This window comes from Artibeus jamaicensis, unplaced genomic scaffold, assembly GCF_021234435.1.
Source record: "Artibeus jamaicensis isolate MK-2021 breed Jamaican fruit bat unplaced genomic scaffold, CSHL_Jam_final scaffold_286, whole genome shotgun sequence".
Taxonomy (NCBI): Eukaryota; Metazoa; Chordata; class Mammalia; order Chiroptera; family Phyllostomidae; genus Artibeus; species Artibeus jamaicensis.
In genome coordinates this window covers 2,031,107-2,049,963 of record NW_026522034.1, presented here as the reverse complement: position 1 = coordinate 2,049,963, position 18,857 = coordinate 2,031,107, and the positions used below count along the sequence as shown (strand labels likewise).

At 39.4% G+C, this 18,857-nt stretch overlaps 1 protein-coding gene and 1 pseudogene across 5 annotated transcripts in view; one reads left to right on the top strand and one right to left on the bottom strand.

The window, feature by feature from the left end:
- The window catches only part of HMG20A (high mobility group 20A), a 96,495-nt gene that overhangs the window by 51,576 nt on the left and 26,062 nt on the right, over positions 1 to 18,857 (bottom strand). Inside the window, exon 2 of one of the 5 annotated variants that reach the window (XM_037131178.2) lies at positions 5,973 to 6,076. The exons of 2 other annotated variants lie outside the window; for them this stretch is intronic. The gene's annotated coding sequence lies outside the window, so the exon portion shown is untranslated. Of the gene's footprint in view, positions 1 to 2,267; positions 2,289 to 5,972; positions 6,077 to 16,675; positions 16,841 to 18,857 lie in introns of those variants that run through there. 2 more of the 5 variants (XM_037131188.2, XM_037131162.2) reach the window with 2 other exon arrangements.
- Positions 14,116 to 14,668, top strand: LOC119038665 (ferritin heavy chain-like; annotated as a pseudogene).

Genomic DNA, 18,857 nt, shown 5'->3' with positions numbered 1-18,857 from the left:
CCCCTTCATTCCCCTCCACCCTGCACCCTCCTCCCCCACCATTTCCCCCCTTTAGTTTATGACCACGTGTCTCAAGTTCTTTAGATTCTATATTTCCCCTACTATTCTTGCCCTCCCCCCATCTATTTTCTACCTACCATCTATGCTACTTATTCTTTGTACCTTCTCCCCTCTTCTCCTCCTCCCACTCCCCTGTTGCTAACCCTCCATGTGATCTTCATTTCTATGGTTTTGCTCCTCAACTAGCTGTTCTCTTAGTTTGCTTTTGTTTTAGGTGTGGTTGTTAATAACTGTGAGTTTGCTGTCCTTTCACTGTTCATCTTTTTCTCTTCTTTTTTTATAGATAAGTCCCTTTAACGTTTCATATAATAAGGGCTTGGTGATGATGAACTCCTTGAATTTGGTCTTATCTGAGAAGCACTTTATCTGTCCTTCCATTCTAAATGAAAGCTTTGCTGGATAGAGCAATCTTGGTTTTAGATCTTTGGATTTCATTACTTGGAATACTTGTTTCCAGCCCCTTCTTGCCTGGAAGGGGTCTTTTGAGAAATCAGCTGACAGTCTGATGGGAACTCCTTTGTAGGTGACTGTCCCCTTATCTCTTGCTGCTTCTAGGATTCTCTCCTTCATTTTAACCTTGGCTAATGTAATGATGATGTGCCTTGGTATGTTCCTTCTTGGGTCCAACTTCTTTGGGACTCTCTGAGCTTCCTGGATTTCCTGGAAGTCTACTACTTTTCCCAGATTGGAGAAATTCTCCTTTATTATTCGTTCAAATAAGTTTTCCACTTGTTGCTGTTCCTCTTCCCCTTCTGGTACCCCTATAATTCAGATGTTGGAGCATTTAAAGATGTCCTGGAGGTTCCTTAGCCTCTCCTCATTTTTTTGAATTCTTGTTTCTTCATCCTTTTCTGTTTGGTCATTTTTTTCTTCCTTCTGGTCCACTCCCTTGATTTGAGTCCCAGTTTCCTTTCCATCACTATTGCTTTCCTGTGCATTTCCCTTCATTTTAATTAGTTTAGCCTTCATATGTTCCTCTAATTTGTGACTAAAATCAACCAGTTCTGTGAGGATCCTGATCACCTGTATTTTGAACTGTGCATCTGAAAGTTTGGCTATTTCTTGGTCACTTAAAGAGTTATGGGCTCTGGGGTTTGAGTCCTTCTTGAGCCATGTTTTGGTCTGTTTGCCCCTGTTATGTATGAGGAGTGGAGCCTTAGGTGTTCACCAGGGCAGGGCCGCCCAGGTCGCTGGGTTGTGACACTGCATGTGGGGGCGGGGTCAGAGAGGGGCAATGGCGATCCCTTCTGCTGCTTCCTGCCGCTGGGGCCTGCACGGTCTGTCTCAATGCTCGTTCTTTCGCTGGTTTGTCTGTGCGCGAATCTGTGACCGTGGTCAGCCAGCTGCTTTGCGCCCTCACTGGGTCTTGGGGGCCTGCCTGTTGCAACCCCACGCCTAGGATCTGCAGACCGCTGCCTGTGTGCCTGGTTGGTCTGGTTGCATTTTCCTGCACAATCCCGCTCTGCCAGTCGCTGGCTCCGCCCCTCTTACTGTTCTAGCTGAAGGGTTTGTTGTTGTCGGACTTCTGTATAGTTCAATTTTCTGTGTTTTAGCTGCGTTTTTTGTTACTAAAATTTTGTTGTCTTTAAACTTGGTTGTGCAAAAAGGCACAATGTTTCCACCTATGCCTCCATCTTGGCAGAAGTCCCCCCTTTTCATAAATATTTTAATGAAAATTTTGTAACATAGCAAAAGAAAGCTTTCATATTCTTTTGTTTGTAAATTAACATAAAGAGATACTTATTTGAGGGACTTCCAACAAGATGGCGGCAGAGGAAAACACAGCTCCCCTCCTCATAAAACCACAGCAAAAGTTACAAGTATACTACAAAATTAATGTCACCCAGAGTCATCAGAAAATCGAGTTGTATGGAAGTTTGACAACCAAGGAATTAAAGAAGTCACATTCATTCAGACAGGTAGGAGGCGCAAAGATGTGTGAAGAGGCATGGAGACATGGAACAAGATATCCTGCACCCACGTATGGTAAATAAAAGAGGGAAGGGATACCTCAGGAGCAAGGGATTCCCAACCCCAACCAAACCATTCAGCCCAGGTTTCTAGTGCCAGGAAGATAAGTCCCCACAGATAACTTCTGGCTGTAAAAACCAGTAGTGGTGGTGGGGGGAAGCGGGTTGGTGTGGCAGAAGAAACTACAGGATTCTCAGGAGTCCTTTTTAAGGGCCCACAATGAACATAAGACTTACACAGAGTTGCTCCCTCTTAACATCAGCCCTGGGACAGCAGCTGGAAGGGTACCTGTGGCATATAGGAGACATTAAAGTATCTGGCATCAGGGCAAGTGCCAGGGACAGCTCCCTCCCAGAGAAAACTCCAGAGGCCTGGCAACAGCATTATCCTCTTTCTGAGCCTTCCCACACACAGAGTCTCAGAGCAGCTACACCATATTAAAGACTCCATCAACCTGGTTCGCACAGGTTGCCCACCCTGGTGATTACCTATTCCAGTTCACATTAGATTACCCCACCCAACTTATCCCTGAGCTTTTCTACAATAGCAGCACTACTAAGAAAGGGAGTCAAAGCAGTTATACCTAATAAACACATAGAAACAAACATGGAGGCTGCCAAAATAAGGAGACAAATATGGCCCAGATGAAAGAACTGAACACGACTCCAGAAAAAGAACTAGACAAAATGGAGATAGAGTTCAAAATACTAGTTATTAGGATGCTCAAGGAACTCATTGGGTACGTCAACAGCATAAAAAGGACCCAGGCAGAAGTAAGGGTTACACTAAGTGAACAAAAATGTACAGGGAACTAACAGTGAAGTGGATGAAACTGAAAATCAAATAAATGATTTGGAATATAAGGAATTAAAAAACATTCAATCACAACAGCAAGAAGAAAAAAGAATCCAAACAACAAGGATAGGTAGGCTAAGAAGCCTTTGCTATAACTTCAAATGTATGAACATTCAAATCATAGGAGTGCTGGAAGGAGAAGAGAAAGCAATAAATTCAAAACTTATTTAGAAAATAATAAAAAGAAAACTTTATCCAGCAAAGCTGTCATTTAGAATTGAAGGGAAGATAAAGTGCTTCACAGACAAGGTAAAGCTAAAGGAGTTCATCATCACCAAGCCATATAATATGAAATGTTAAAGGGACTTATCTAAGAATAAGAAAATCAAAATTATGAACATTAAAGTGGCAATAATTTCACAGCTATCAACAACTGCATCTAAAAAACAACTAGCAAACAAGCAGACCGAAAACAGAATTACAGATATGGAGATCAGTTGGAGGTTTATCAATTGAGAGGGGGAAGGGGAGAATGGGGGAAAAGGAATAGGGATTAAGTAGTACAAATTGGTAGGTACAGAATACACAGGGGAATGTTAAGAACAGTATAGGAAATGGAGTAGCCAAAGAGCTTATATGCATGACCCATGGATGTGCGCTAAGCCAGGGAAGGGGATTAGTGGAGAGAATGGGGGTTGCCAGATGGAGTGAAAGAGTGAAAAACTGGAATAACAATAATGGCATAATCAATAAAATATTGATTTTTAAAAAGGTGTTAATATTTGAGTCTCACAATGTCTTTTTGTGTTAAATAGGGGAGGTGTCAGCACCATTTTACATATGAGCATATTGAAAGACAATGATCATATAATACCTCTAAATAGTACCGTAGTAGATTTCTGTTCTCAATAGACGTACTTACTAACAGGCAAGTGAGTATGTTTAACATACGAAGAAGGCAAAACAAGTGATTCTGAAAATTCGTATTCCCTGGGACCCAGTCCTGTTTTACCGGACCAAGTGAGCCTTTGAACAGCAATGGGAAACTCTGGAATTAAAAGTGTTACTAGATTTTAATAAATATACCAAACACCAAAAATCTTGAAGTTATTTAATTAGTCTGGTTGCTCCTAGTCAGTGTTACATGATTTTAAACTTGTTTTTGTTTTCATGTGAAAACAAAGGAAACAAAATCAGTAGCTTATATTCTAGGAAGGAAAATAATAAGTATTACATGGGAGTTGCCTTGTTAAAGAGCCTGGAGGCTCTGTGTATGAAGGGCCAGCTTTATCATATTGGATAGGGTATTTAAAGGAAATATGTTCCTAGGAAACTGGTCTTCTAGAGTTTTAAATATGCCAAATTTGAATTCTGTGAGTTGGTATATTTTCTGAAGTCTTGAGTATTGTCAGCTTAGGATTCTAAACCAAAATATACCAAAATAAATTTGAGTTTTACATTAGTAACAGAACAGAACTACCCAACATTGACAGATCCAGACACTAGACACCAAGAACTGCAGGGGAGAAAGATTGGCTGTATTTTGAGTTGCTCCATTCGGGAAAGTGGGAAGCTAATGCTCAAAAGCCCAAACTCCTCTATGTTATGTAGGTTTACAAGACACTAGGGGTTAGGGGTTCAGAGTCATGCTGGGAGCTTGTTGGTTGGAGGTAAAGTAAGGTAACAGTAATAAATCATTTCTTCAAGTCTTAAGAACAGTTCTGATGTCTTTTCTGGTGTTCTGTTTGGTCTGGTGGGAAGGTGGCCAGGTGTTCGGTCCACCTTTGGACTCAGGAACTGAAACATTAACTTAAGATGTTATCTTGCACCTGCCAGAAGTCCAGACCCTGTGACCATTCTGGGTTACTACTGTCTTCAGCTGCCTCGGCAGCTGCTTATTATTGAAAGACCCAGTTCCCTAAAGGGTATGTCTATACATAGAGAGAAAGATGTCTTATAGGACCAGGATTTAAAGCTAAATTTAGTCAAAGTGATAAGGACCCTTGCCTTTCCATTTCTTCTCTTTTAATGTTTCATGAACCCTGAGAAGGAACATACCTACTAAAAAGTACCAGTAAGGGCTCCTGGTTGCTAATTGTGCTCACATTAAAAAATAGTAATAATAAAACAGCCTAGCAGCTTTTTTCTACATAGGGGCCTGTCATGCAAACAGGGAGAAGCCTACACTGAACAACCTGTTTCTGCAACTGAACTCCCTGCCACTTCAACAAAGTGCCTGCCTGTATTTTGTTTCTGGCATCTGAGCCAGCCATTATAAAGCAGTTCCTGGAATCCTATTTCAACCAATAGGACTGAGGCTTTCCCCATCCAACTGGAGCTGCACAGCTATATCACCATCAACATCTTCACCAACCAATCAAAGCACCTCCATTCTTACCAATCATGTAAGTTTCTTTTGGACCAATTAAAAAAAGGGGGGGATTTGGAGTCCTCATTTGCATGAGGACTGACCAATCAGGGACCAGATGCAGGAACTTCTGTATATATAAGCCGGCTCCCCTCCAGCTCTGGGAGTTCACTTTCCCTTTCCATTGAAGACTAAAGACTTTCCTGGCTTGTCTTGCCTGAGCAGAGTAGAGCACTGTCACTGTAGCACTGGGGCAGAGTAAAGCAGAGCTGGAGGGGCCTGGACCCAGGGCTGCCTCACTGCCATCCTGTTTTCAAAGCCCTGCTGCATTTGAATTAAGATATTTTGCACGGAATAAAGTTTCCTTCTTCACCACACCCTATACTGGGGATTCCTGTTGGCATTTGAATTGGCACCAATGACATCAGTTGACAGTTTAAAACTGTTCTGTTAAGTATATTGCAATTTTGCCTGTTTGTTTTGTGAGAAAAACTGAATTTCATTGTATTATTCAAAAACAGTGAAGACTATTAACTACTTTGCCTCTCTGTGACTGAAGTTTTGTGTGTTTTCGTCTTCAACTTTTGGCTGAAGAAAAATTTCCCACTACCCAAAGCTGTATTTTAGGAATTCTTCCTATGCACAGAATTTAATTTGTAAGTTAGTTGATTAAAATTAAGCACATTTTTGTAGGACCTATTTCCTTTTATTACAACTGCAGTTTTTATAAATGATCATTGATTTTCCTTCTCAAATCCTATAATTTTATAATACTAACCAGCTTTGAAAGGATAAAAGATTTGGGAGTTATTGCCTCTAACAGAAAGGAACATTTTTTTCCATCTTTTCTTTGCAGTGTTGTTTTGTAGCTGCAAGTTTGAGCTGAAAAAAAAAAAGCATAAAATATAAGTAAATAGAAGAGCAATGTTTCTTGAAACAGTAAGGACCCTTACTGTAGAGTTGTAATCAGTTTTGTGTCAAGAGACTAGGTATATTTATTTCTTCTGCTTTCCCATATATTGCATTCCTCTGGTCCGATTTCATTCCTTTTGTTTTAGAACTGGAAGGGAATCCTATTTACCTCTTTGACATGAGTCTGGATTTCAAACACGTAATTATACTGAGCAAAGTGTTCTCAGGTGTTTACTCAACTGGTATATTCTGTTTCCTTCACATTTCCAGTGCATCTATGACTTTATTGTGATAATTAGCAGTTATCTTAGCTGGTTACCTCATCTTTTATAGAACTTAGGGATTTCTGCACCTTAGGGTGCTGTATTCAAGAACAAGACAGTGGTTGTCACAAACTATTTTTATTCACTTATGGCAAATAAAGGTGATGGTATTCATATCCAAAGCTCTGTCTCCTGAAAAGGCTTAGTCACTTCCTATACAATTGCACACTGATTTCTTCTTTGTAGTTGGCCACATGTATCTGGTGGAGGTCAAGTCAAGGTCATCCTGTTTACAGCTGGTCTGCATTTTAACATTTAGCAAGAATAACATTTGGTAAAAACTGCCCAGACCTTGAGACCCTTGTCCTATTTAACATGTTTAATTCATCTCCATCTCTTTCCTGTCTTTATCATGTTTAAATAATAAATACATTTGCACAGCTCAGTGATTACACCCTTTACATTTTTTACTGTTTATATATGTTTCCCTACTAGATTATGAAATGTAAAATGATAAGAATTTTTTGTCAGTCTTATTTACTGGTGTTTGATGTCTCAACCAGTGATATATGATACACTATGAAAAGCATTATTTTTCAGCTCCATTTAATACCCATTTTTCCTCTTGATAAACATAGAAGGCCTTAGATTATTACACTGTGTTGGCAAAAAAGTCCCACTGTTTCCATAAAATAAGATGCAGTTTTAGTTTTCACCAATAACCTTATTGATTTGGACATTTTGAGTATTTTGACTATGTCCTGCATGGCATAACGTTGATTGTTCTCAATGAATGTCTTGATTTGATTGTTTTCAACTTCAGCTGGTCTCCCCACTATGGAGTATCAGCCAGCAAGAAATCTGCAGTATGAAGCTTCACAAACCACTTTGGACGTGTTCAATCATTTACAGCACCTTCTCCATACACTCCACAAATTTTTTTTTGAGGTGCAGTTGCATTTTTTTACCTATCTTGAAATAATAAAGCAGGGTATGCCAAAAATGTTACATATTTTTTCATCTTCAATATTAAAATGGCTCCACAAAAATTCACCAATTTTGAAAAAAATTTTAAATGCACACTGATATGACAGCTGTCACAATGTAATCTAACAGAATTATTTCAAGTGAAGTTTATGAGAAGTAAATGCTACTGGAGCCATCTTATGGAAAAAAACAAATAAACTTGTTGGTTAAGCCATTGACTGTCACTGAAAATACTTTTTCCTATGTTGTAATGTTGCTGGTGGAAGCAGGGCTTTTTCGCAGGATCAAGAGAAAAAGCATTTCACAAGATCATGGGAAAAGCATTTCACACATGGGAGATTGTGGTGCGGCAAGATTTATTTGGGTGGAAATAGAAAACTGCCCTTGTATCCCATCTTTGTCTGTCCTGCCATGGAAAAGTCCAACCATGTATTCAACAAGGCCATTATCCAGAGTTTCTGTTTTATATTAAAGCTTAGTCCATTGGAGTACACAAGTGGCTGCTAAATAGTCTCAATCCCCTACCAGGTAGCTTAGTGCTGTTCCAGGATGCTCTGCTGTGCCCAGGCTCCCGCCTAGAGCAGCCTGTGTTTGGAGTGTGCACAGCTGCTAGACCCGCATGGTCTCTAGGAAGAGAATGCAGGAACAAATGGGCAAGGGCATATTCCCAAGCGAAAGAGAGCTGCTTTGTTAAGCTGAGTTATATTTTCTTGTGTTTGGGATGGACCAGACATCCCAAATGCCTGAAAATTGGTTATTTTTAAATTAACCATTAACCTCCCAAGCTTTTGGAGGTTTCTGTTAACCTGTCTTCCAATCTACCACTTCTTTCCCCAAGCTAAATTAACAGGCCTTTGTGGTTACCATTTTGGCCCCTATTGTGCATGTGTTTACCTGCCTTCCACGTGCCCTGCTGCCCCAGGCGCAGAGTTTGGCAAGAGGACTGAGAGACTGAAAAACTGGTGTGCAGGAGAGGGAGGGTTGTTAATCCCCTTTGCAGGGCAATGCTGATTCCCTGGAGTGTGTGATGCTCTAGCTTCTTGGCTAAGCAAGCAGGCTTATGCTTTCTGGTTGAGTATGTCCAAAAATGTGTGATTCCCTTTGCCTCCCTCCTTCACTTATAACAAGCTAAGTATCTACAGTAACAATATGGCTCCCTAAAAGGTACATGCCCATTCTGGTGTTCTCTTCCCCACCTGTTAATCTCTCTTCCCCTACCTGATACATTCCCACTTTTTTACTGTTTCACAGTACTTTAGTGTCCCAGGAAACTGTTCGGGAAAGTACTCTACACTAAGTAAGTAATGCCAAGTTTTATTGTATTACTTTAACTTGCAGTTCCAGCACTGGTCCAAATTTGTACTTGAGCAGTTTTCTCCTTGTTTACAAATAGCAAAAGAAGTGCTTCAATAGGCCATGTTGGGAGGGCAACTTGGAACCAGTAGACACCAGTGAAAAGACAAGTGGGTGGACTGTTACTTCAAAAAGCAGTACTCTACTTGTAAAATGACATTTTTGTTTTGGTAGAAGAAAATATTTTTTATTTTTCCTATGTTATCACTGTACTTTACACCTGGTAAAGACCACTATTTCTAGATGTTTATGGTTGTTTGCATTTCTTACAACACATTTGTTTCCTGATGGTAACAATTCTCCATTAACGTTCCATTTAGGGGTGGCTGGGGGTGTAATGCACGTACAGTGATCAAACTGTTCAGAAAGAAATACAAACAATAACCCAGTTCTTTTAAATTATCTAATACTTCTAGAAAATATATGACTCATAAGTTTGTAAAACTTTTACTTCAAATGTAAACAAAGATGGAAGATTTATGTTTGTTCTAACTCTGGCCTCTTCCCACTTCTTGTTGTTTGAGAATAATATCTCTAGACCAGGGAGAATAACAACCCATAAAATTCCATAAAGCAAATCTATGCACCACTGACAGGAAGCACCATCTTGGTCACTCAGTAAAGGTGTTCAACAAATGTTTATGGTTGACATACAAACATTACAAACATTTCCATTAAATGGTGGCTGGATTGTTTCTTTTGTGGCTCCAAAAAGAACACCTGAAAAAACTGCAAGTATACTGTCAGTGTCCCAGTCCCCAAGTTCCTGTGTGTTGGATGCTTCAAAGAAAGGTAAATAAATACTCAATGGACCGAAGTTTGGAGCAAGGAAAGGTTTATTTATTGAGAAAGTCTAATTCAATAATATTGAAGAACTAATTTTCAAATTCATTTTAAGAGAGTCTGGAATCCTGTCATCTCTTATTGTTAAGAGAAGGGAGGAGGGGGGAGGTAAGAGGTGGGTGCTGTCCATAGACATGTAGGCCTGGAAAGGAATCCAAAGAAGAGTGTGAAATTTCTCAATCCCTTAGTTCTTGGTTGGTCTATTGACTCCAGCTAATCTGAGTCCAGTTTTTGGAGACTCCAATGAATTACTAAAAAGCAGTCATTACCTTGTACATATTTCCTTACCTCTTTGCTGCCCAGGGGGCTGCTCACACCTCAACAGAATTCCTCTAGTTAATTAGCACATCTATAGCAGAAGCCACTAGCCATCAGAGAGAAAGCATTTCATGCTGTCACATCAATATACACATCCCACCGTTTATCACTAAGCAAGTTATAATATACGAATGCCACAGTTTATATTCTTTTCCTAATTTATTTTGAACCTAGAAATTAGCTAACTTCAAAATATGTCAAGAATATAGTCGCTTCTTCCTACCACTAGCACCACTGTAATCCTCATCTTTCAAATGGATTATTGCAGTAGATTCCTAAATAATCTCTTTACTGCCACCCTTGACCCAATCCACACTTAATTCTGTTCTCTAAACAGCCAGAGTCATCCTACAAAAATGTTTGGTTCCATGCCTTATCTACTCAAAGCCTTCCAGTAATTTCTCTTCGTAGAATAAAAGCCAAAAATCTTACTATGACTTACGTCAACCAGTGGTGGTTGGCACCAATTAAAGTGACAATAAAAATACCCAATTTGAGGTATGATAAAGAAGAAAACTATTCAGTGCAAACAGCTTAACTGACACAGCAAGGCTTTGAAACAGTACATCTGCAAGGCAGCCCTGGGACAAGGTGGCCCTTGTTTCAGGACCCTCTTGAGGGGCAGCTCTTGAGACAGCTCTGTTTTGTGCCAGTCAGCTTTGCTTTTCACTGGCCTACTCCACTCTGTGCTGGTGAGCTCTGTTCTGTGCCATTCTGCTCAGGCTTCCACTGGTGTGCTCTGGTGAGACATGTTCAGTATTTCAGCTCAGTCAGGTAGATTCAGTCTTTAGTGGAAAGGGAAAGTGCATTCAGCCAGAAGAGAGCTGACTTACATAGATAGATATATAGACAGAAGTCCTGCACCTGGTTCCTGATTGGTCCATCCTCATGCAAATAAGGGCTCTAAAGCTTCACAGTTTCATTGGTCCAAAAAGCACTTTTCTGATTGGTCAGAATGGAGCTGCTCTGATTGGTTGATGAAGGTGTTAATGGGAATATAACTGTGTTGTTGGTGGAAATTAGGCTCTTCTACAGAATCATAAGGAAAGCATTCTTAGGACCCACACATAAGGTAGATTGTAGTGTAGTAAGATGGTTTATTTGTGTGGAAGGTCATCCGAGTTTCCAGTGTCCCATCTCTGTCCATCCCACCGTGGAAAAAGTCCAACCCTGTCCTCATGAAGGCCAAAACAAAAGCCAGCGTACAGGTTTCTGCTGTTTTATTAAAGCTTACTCTTTTGTAAGCTATACTATCTGCCTGGGCCCTGGTAGCTGCTAGACCCAGGGGGTGATATGCTCCAGAGAAAGAGAAAATGCAAACAAATGGGGCCAGTATGGGTTCACAGCATGAAAGAGAAAGAAAGACAGCTTCTTTGTTTCCCTGAGGTTATGTTAGCTTGGGTTTGAGATGGACCAGGTGCTTTTCAAAAGAACCAGTCAACTTCCTATTTCTGCAGGCTTTTTTTTTTTTTTTTAAAGACTTTATTTATCTTTAGAGGGGAAGGGGGAAGGAGAGAGGGAGAGAAACATTAATGTATGGTTGCCTTTTGTGCGTCCCCTGCTAGGAACTGGCCTGCAGGGAACCAGCCTGCAACCCTGGTATGTGCCCTGACTGGGAATCGAACCGCGATTGTCTGGTTCGCAGGCCCACGCTCAATCCACTGAGCTACACCAGCCAGGACTAGTTTCTGCAGGCTTTTGATAGGCCCATCCCTTAGACTGATGGGCCTCTTTGGTCAAGCGCCTCCTCCTGTGACCCCAACAATGTGGTACCAGAAGGCAGAAGGTAGGAGTGTTAATTCCCTTGGCTGAGTAATGCTATAATGCCCTGAGATGTAAAGCACTAGCTTCCTGATGAAGCAAACAGACTCATGCTCCCAGTTTATTAAACTCAATGTCTAATTACCTTTCTTCTCTTTTCTTTATTAACATCTAGCTAACTGTCTCTGGTAACTGTTGTGAAACCCTGGTTGGATGGGGAAAATCTCAGTCTTATTGGTTGAAATAGAATTCCAGGAAATCCTTTATAAAGGCTGGCTTAGAATGCAGAAACACAATGTAGAGGCAGGTAGTTCAGTGCAGGCTTCTCCCTGAAATGCAGTTTGCATGAGAGGACCCTGTGTAGAAATGACTGTCAGGTTCTGCTCTTTTAATACTGAGCTCAGTTAAGCCACCAGGAACCCTTCATTATAGGTATCTTCTTTCTCAGTGGCCAAACTGATATGATCTGGCCCCCTACTTGAGCAGTAGGATGTCATCTATTTTTGCCTCTTTCGGTCACATCAAGTATACAGTTGACCTTTGAGCAGCATAGGGGTATGTTATATGTACTATAAACTATGTTCGTTCAATAATGTCAGCTAAGCAAAATGTTAAGGAAATCACAAGAAAACACATTTACAGTATTTACACCCACTCTCCCATAGTAAGTGGACATCGGCAGTTTAAACCCATGTTGTTCAAGGGTCAACTTTACTCCTTTGCACTGCCCCACTCACTCCTCGCATGCATGTATAGTTCTCTCACCATCTTCAGGTCTCCTCAGTGAAGCCTTTTCTGGCCTCTAAATAAAATTCCAGACATATACTCTTTATGGCCTCTTTCCTTGCTTTTTTTTTTCTTCATACTTAATACTATGTAACATTCATTTTACTTATTTTACCTTGTTTTTCTGTCTGTCCCAGTACACTGAGCTGTGAGAACAGGGGTTTTTGTCTGTTTTGGTCACTGAGGATCCCCAGTATACAGAAAGTTCCTAGAATGTTAGATACTCAATAAATACTTGTTGAATTAATGAATCTGTTTTCCTACTGCTTGGTTCCTAACTCTACCAACATTTTTAAAGTCAACAGTTGCCCTAGTTATAAAAACCTGGGCTCTAGATTTTGGGAACAGAGCTGTATTTTTCTGCCCACCCACACCCAGACACACATCTTTTTATGCCCTTCTCTTGAAGCAACCCTAAGTTTGTACTGTATCACCACTGTTTTATCCTCACCTCCCCCAAAGTTTAAGTACCCAATTGTTCCCCAAATACCTATCCTTATCTTTTCCCATCTCATCAAATCCTATGGAGAAAGAATTCGTAACTGAATTTCACTTAACTGAACCCCAGTTAACTGGCTGGTGGGATTAGCCACTGTTCTTATTCTCTCTGTAAAATGTATGATTAATGACTACAGCATGCTGAATGCTTTCAGCAAAATGTAGATTACTCCCTAGTAAGCATTTATACTTGTACTTGCTTCAGTTAAATTTTATGTATATCAAATTAGTTGTATTCATTCTTAAACCTGTTTATATCCAGTATATATTATAATAAGCCATGTAATTATATTAAATATACTATATATGAATATTTTTTACTTAACACTATTTAGATTAGTTTTTAAGTTTAGAGCAAAATCAAGCACACATTACAGTGAGTTCCCATATATCCCATTTATGCATGCACACTCTCCCCTACTATCAACATCTCCCACCAGAGCAGTACATTTTTTTACAATCAATAAGTCTACATTGACACCTATCATTACCCAAAGTCATAGTTTACATTAGGATTTACTTTTGGTGTACTCATTCTGCGGGGTTTTACAAATACATGACATATATCTACCATTCTAGTATCTTGCAGAATAGTTTCACTGCCCTATGAATCCTCTTTGTTCTGCCTGTCCACCCCCATCTTCTCTCAGACCACTGGCAACTGCTCATCTTTTTAATATTTCCATAGTTTTACCTCATCCAGACTATCATGTTTGGAATCATACGGTTTGCAGCCTTTTCAGATAGGTTCCATTCGCTTAGTAATATGTATTTAAGGTTCTTCCGTGTCTTTTCATGGCCTGATAACTTATTTCTTCTAGCACTGAGTAGTGTTCCATTATCTGTATGTACCTCAGTTTGTCCACTTATCTGTTGAAGGATATCTTGGTTGTGTCCAAATTTTGACATCAATAAAGCTACTACAGACATCATGTATAGGTTTGTGTGGATGTAAGTTTTCAACTCCTTTGGGTAAATACCAAGGAATGCAGTTGATAGTAAGAAAGTGAGTAGTTTTAGAGTCTTCGCTGGGAGTCACCGTGATTTCCTGCTTCAACAGTGCTTGAACGAACCCAGCGCTCGACACCCCCCATTCCAGTCAGCTGCCCAGATCCATCCTTCTGCCACCTCCTCACAGCACTGCCCTTAGACCATCCCAAAGTCCCCGCCACTCCTCCAGCACCACAAAGCCGCCTGCCCTCAGGTGCCATCATGACCACATCTGTCTCGAAGGTGTGCCAGAACTACCACCAGGACTGGCAGGCTGCCATCAACTGCCAGATCAACCTGGAGCTCTACACTTCCTACGTCTACCTGTCCATGTCTTACTACTTTGACCGCAATGATGTGGCTTTGAAGAATTTTGCCAAGTATTTTCTTCACCAATCTCATGAGGAGGGAACATGCTGAGAAACTGATGAAGCTGCAGAACTAACCAGCTAGCCAGATCTTCCTCCAGGATATCAAGAAACCAGAACGTGATGACTGGGAGAATGGGCTGAATGCAGTGGAGTGTGCATTACCCTTGGAAAAAAGTGTGAATCAGTCACTACTGGACTTGCGCAAACTGGACACTGAAAAAAAATGATCACCTGTGTGACTTCACTGAGACTCACTACCTGGATGAGCAAGAGAAATCCATCAAAGAGCTGGGTGATCACCTAACCAACTTGTGCAGGTTGGGGCCCCTGGATCTGGCATAGCAGAGTATCTCTTTGACAAGCACACTCTGGGAGACAGTGCAAACAGCTAAGCCTTAGGCTGCCTTCCCAACTGCCACGGGAGTGACTTCCCTAGTCACCAAAGCAGTGTGTGCATGATGGAGTTACCTTTACCTTTTCTATAACTTGTACCAATCATCCACTTATGTCCTTCATTTGTACCACTCCTTCAAATAAAGTAGTTTGATCCTCCCAGCCCCTCAAAAAAGAAAGTGAGTAGTTTCATAAGAAACCACCAAACAATCTTACATAGTGGCTGTGCCATTTTGCATTCATTTTCCCCAGAAATGAATTGGAGAGTTCCTGTTGTTTCATATCCACACCAGCAACTGGTGTTATCAATGTTTTGGTATTTTATCCATTATAATAGCTGTGAAGTGGTACCTCATTGTTTTAGTTTCCAGTTCACTAATGGCACATGATATCGAACAGCATTTCATATGCTTACTTGCAATTTGTATATCTCCTCTGGTGAGAAATCTGTTAAGGTCTTTTGCTCATTTTTTAAATTGGGTTATTCACTTTCTTACTGTTGAGTTTTAATAGTTCTTTATATATTTTAGATGGCAGTTTTTTCATCAAATATGTCTTTTGCAAATATGTTTTTTCTTCAGATACATCTTCTCATTCTCTTGACACTGACTTTCATAGAGCAAAATTTTTCACTTTAATGAAGTCCAACTAATCAATTCTTTTTTTCATGCACTATGCTTTTGGTGTTATATCTTAAAAAGTCATTGCCATACCCAAGATAATGTAGATTTTCTTCTATGTTATCTTCTAGGAATTTTACAGTTTTACATTTTACGTTTAGTTCTATGAGCCATTTTTTTTTTTAAAGATTTTGTTTATCTTTTAGAGGGAGAGGGAAGGAGAGAGGGAGAGAAACATCAGTGTATGGTTGCCTTTAGTGCGTCCCCTGCTGGGAACTGGCCTGCAGGGAACTGGCCTGCAACCCAGGAATGCGCCCTGACCAGGAATCGAACTGGTCTGGTTCGCAGGCCTGTGCTCAATCCACTGAACTACACCAGCCAGGGCTTCTATGAGCCATTTTGAGTTAATTTATATGAAGAGTATAAGGCTATGTAGTCTGCTTTGTTTTGTTTTGCTTGTGGGTGTTCATATCCAGCACCATTCATTGAAAAGACTATCTTTATTGTATTACCTTTGCTCCTTTGTCAAAGATCAGCTGATTACATTTATATGGGTTTATTTCTGGGCTCTGTATTTGTTCCATTGATCTACTGCCTTTTTTTTTTTTCTCCCACCAGTATCACACTGTTTTGATTATTGTAACTAAACAGAAAATCTTGGGAGTGTCAGTCCTTCAACTGTGTTTTTCTCCTCCAATATTCAGTTGGCTATTCTAGGTCTTTTGCCTCTGCATATAAACTTTACAATCAATTTATTGATAGCCACAAAATAACTTGCTGAGATTTTTATTGGGATTGAGCTGAATCTACAGATGAAACTTAGAACTGACATTTTGACAATATTGACTCTTTCTATTCATGAACATGGGATATTTCTCCATTTCTTTACTTCTTCCTTTAATGCCTTTCACCACAGTTGTGCAGTTTTTCTCATGTAGATTTTATAAATATTTTGTTACATTTATACTGAAGTATTTTATTTTGGGGAGTGCTAATACAATTTCAAATTCTACTTGTTCACTGCTGATATATAGGAGAGCAAATGATTTTTATATTTAACTTTCTATCCTACAACCTTGCTATGCTCAGAAGTTTCAGGAGGGTTTTTTGTTGTTGTTGTTGTTTGTTTGTTTGTTCAGTAGGGCTTTTAAAAAATTTTTATTTTGTCAATCTTTCGTATTTTCTACATAGACAATCATGTTACCCTTGAACAAAGAGAGTTTTGCTTCTTCCTTCTTAATCTGCGTACCTTTTATTTCCTTGGTTTTTTTTTTTTTTGGTCTTTTTTCATTAGTTAGGATTCCCACTATGATTTTGAAAAGCAGTGATAAGAGAGGACATCCTTGCCTTCTTCTGATCTTAGAGGGAAAGCTTTGAGTTACTCACCATGAAGCATACTAGCTGTTAGATTTTTGTAGGTGTTCTTCATAAACTTGAAAAAAGTTTTCCTCTGTTCCAAGTTTGCTGAGAGTTTTTATTGTGTATGGATGTTGGGTTTTGCCAAGAGCTTCTTCTGCGTCTATTGATATGCTTATGTGATTCTTCTTTATCCTGTTGATATGATGGATTCTGTTAATCAATTTTTGAATTTGAACCAGCCCTGTCTGGAATAAATCTAACTGGGTCATGGTATTTAATTCTTTTTATACATTGTTGAATTCAATTTGCTAATAGTATTTTTTGAGGGTTTTTACACTTATGTTCATGAGAGATATTAGTCTCTAGTTTTTTTTTGTGTGGGTTTTTGTTTAGCCGTGCTCAATATGGCTACACAGCCAGGGCTCTAGTTTCTTTTAGGGGTTGTTGTTTTTTTTTGGGGGGGGTGCTTGGTGCCTGGGGGGTGATGTCTTTGCCTTGTTTTGGTCTTAGGGTAATGCTAACTTCATAGAATGAATTAGGAAGCATTCTCTTTGCTTCTGTTCTCAGGAACTGAATGTAAAAGATTGGTATAATTTCTTCCTTACATATTTGGTGGAATTTACCAGGAATACTTTCTTGTACTGATGCTTTCTTTTTGGGAAGGTTATTAAAATTGCCTGTTTCTTGTATGAAATTTGGCAGATTGTATCTTTCAAAGAATTGAGTTATTTTATCGTAGTTATCAAATTTGTAGCCAAGAGTTGTTCATAATATTACTTTGTTATCCTTTTAGTGTCCAGGAGATCTGTACTGGTATCCCCTCTTTCATTTCTATTATTAGTAATTTGTGTCCTTTTTATTTTTAGACTGGCTAGAGACCTACTGATTTTATCGACCATTTCAAGGAACCAACATTTCATTTTGTTGATTTTCTACTTTCAATCTCTGCTCTAGTTTTTATTTTTTAGCTTCTGCTTACTTTGAATTTAATTTACTTTTACTAGTTTCCTAATGTGGAAGCTTAGATTATTGATTGTAGATTTTTCTTCTTTTCTAATATATTTATTCAATGCTATAAATTTACCTGTAACCATGGCTTTTACTGTATCTCACAAATATTCCTAAATTGTATTTTTTTCAAGATATCCTATAATTTCTCTTTATTTCTTCTCTGACTCATGTATTATTTAAAAATATATTGTTAACAAACAAATGCTGGAAAGGATGTGGAAAAAAGGGGACCCTAGTACACTGTTGGTAGGAACACAGACTGGTGCAGCCACTGTGGAAGACAGTATGTTAATTTCCAAAAAAAAAAAAAAAAATTAACAATGGAACTGCCTTATGACCCCAGCAATTTCACTGCTGATAATATACCCTAACAATCTTGAAACACCAATTCAAAAGAACTTATGTACCCTAATGTTCATAGCACACTGTTTACAATAACTCCATGCTGGAAGCAGCCCGAGTGCCCATCATTAGATGAGTAGATTAGAAAACTGGTATATTTATACAGCAGAATACTAAACAGCAGAAAGAAAGAAGTCCTATCTTTTGCAGCAGCATGGATGGAACTGGAGACTACTAATGCTAAGTGAAGTCAACAAAAGATAAATACCTTATGACCTCTCTTGTAATTGGAATCTGATGAAAAAAAATCAACTAACTTGAAAAATAGAACCAGAAACATGGAACGGACTAGACTGATAGCTATAGGAGAGGAGGTGGGTGGGGTAGAATGATGGAAGGGAAGAGGATGGGACCGGTCACAGAACATGTATGAATGACTCATAGGCATGGACAATGGAGAGGGGATTGACTGTGGGCGAAGAAGGGTGGGCTGGTGGACAGGAATAAAAGAAAAAATTGGGACAACTATAATAGAATAAACAATGTAAATAAATGAAGGGAGGGAGGTAAGGAGGGTACTGTATAATCTGTAAGTATTTTGGGATTTTCCAGCCTCCTCTGTTACCTATTTATAGTTTAATTTCACTGTGGTCTGAAAGCAGACATAGAATAATTTCTATTCTTTTAAATTTGTTAAGGCATGTTTTATGGCCCAGATATTGATCTATCTTGGTGGTGTTCCATGGGAGCTTGGGAAAAATGTATAATCTGCTGTTGGATGACACAGTCCTATTGATGTCAATTATATGCAGTTGATTTATGCTGCTACTGAGTTTAACCAGGTGCTAATTGTTTA